This window comes from Morone saxatilis, unplaced genomic scaffold (genome assembly GCF_004916995.1).
Source record: "Morone saxatilis isolate NCDOM2014 unplaced genomic scaffold, NCSU_SB_2.0 Contig18, whole genome shotgun sequence".
Classification (NCBI taxonomy): domain Eukaryota; kingdom Metazoa; phylum Chordata; class Actinopteri; family Moronidae; genus Morone; species Morone saxatilis.
Window position 1 is genome coordinate 10,019,659 of NW_023339740.1, and position 2,017 is coordinate 10,021,675.

Here is a 2,017-nt window from a genome sequence, read left to right on the forward strand (position 1 = left end):
AGTGTGAGTAAAGTTACTGAATGTAATTTGTTCAACATTAAAAACAATCCTGGTGCCTCCAACTGGAAAGCAAAGTTTAGTAGTGAGCAGCTAACCATGATAAAGGCACTACAAACAATCAACCAACAAACAAAAATATTAGCTTATGATAGCTGGCTGCAACTGTTAGCCTAACATTAACGTTGGTTTATTTGTTCAATCATCAGCGTGTATTCTGCCACTCTCACAACAAACACTGGCGGGGTTAGTTATGCAGGTGGTTGCGGTCATCAGAATCCCACCTGTGTACAGCATATTGATTGTGAATGTATGCTGAAGAAGGGGTCTTGTCTGAAGGCTGCCTGTCTTATATTAATTGTTCACCTATTGACTGATAATTAAGTCAATATGATGAACTACATTAAATCAGCAGATTACAGTCTTCCGTGTAAATGCTGGCTTAATACTCAAGTTTAAATAATCTTTATGTTCTTAATAATGTTATTTCTGGGGTGCCTGTATGTTCACCTGTTAGTGCTGGCGCCTGTGTACCAAGGCTGAGCCCCTGCTGCTGCGACCATGAGCTCCAATCTGACCTGTGGCCCTTTGCTTTGTGTCATTCCCCCTCTCTGTACCCCCCCACTTCGTGTCTACCTTCAGCTGTGCTATCTAATAGATATTTCCATTTGGTTTCCTTGACTCTCGTTCTCTCTCTTTCGTTCTCTCTCAGGAGTCATTGAGGCCTTTTAGTGGTTGCTTGTTGCTTGTTGTTTATATGGAAATTAAAAAAAGATATTTGAATCTGCCCCCAGAGTCATCCCTGTTTTGTCTCTCTCCAACCTTTCAAATATGTGGTTGAGATCTAGTGACTCCAAAGGCTTTCATATGATTCCATATGTATTTCACCTGAGTATAATGAGCTAATTACACACATTGCCCAACATGCAACTCTATATATAAGTGCTTGGACAAAGTAGTATTTGGAATAAACCTTTAAAATAATAATAGAAAGTAGTATTTGGCTGTTTCCAGTACTGCTGAAACATATAATTTAGTAGAAATACTCAAAGAAGAGAGATATAAGTACAGTGAAGTACAAATAATTCAGTTACTACTCAACTCTACTTTGGGGCCAAACACAAAAGAATAAATAGAAACAGAATAATAAACATTGTTAATGTAGCAACAGCAATTGTCATTGTCATTAAAATACATACAATAGAATTTGAAGAGCACAGGAAAAGTATTGTAGGGTTTGTCTGGGAGGGGCTGACAAAACAAATATTTGCAGGACAACTGAGTGACACTGATAGTGAGGAAACCTCTGAGACAGTTCAGCTTCAGTGTGGTGGAGACCTGCAGGTGACATCTAAAGCAGAAAACATCTAAACTTTACAGTGAACGGTGTTTAAAATAGAAAACACTTTGCGTGATGATGGAAGGTTTGGTTGTGACTTTCACAAAACAAGGCACGCTCCTAATTAAATGAGGAGGCCCGGGGGCGGCCTGTCGCGTCCCATCAGCTTACACATTCACACTGACTAACTTACATTGAGTGACACTCTGATGACAGATTTTGGATACAAAGCTGCGCCCGTAAGGCTATCCAGCCAACTTTTAATTCCTACTCTTTTCTTATGATATGCAGTGTCAAGACACTGAAAGTGACTTTGAAAGCTGAATTTCAATATTCATCAAGCAGTCAGTAAATATCAGGAGCGTAGACAAAGTGTGTTTTGGGCACTGTTCCATGATGTCTCTGCAGCGAGGAAGCTTTTGGGATAACTGAGTTATTCAAACAGGCAGCTCAGGTTACCAATTGCACTCAGGAGAGCAGAGAGCGAGATCTGGCACTAACCACACCACCTGGCCCCATACCCTGAGAGTGTGTGTGTGTTTCAGAGAGGTAGGGGTAATGTGTGTTTTTGATTGAAAAAGATAAAGACATTTGTGTGTGTTATGAGAATAAAAGAGCAGCTGAATTTCAGCACTTGCCAAGAAATTTCCCTCGAGTCTATCACACCACCCAGCTTTCAAT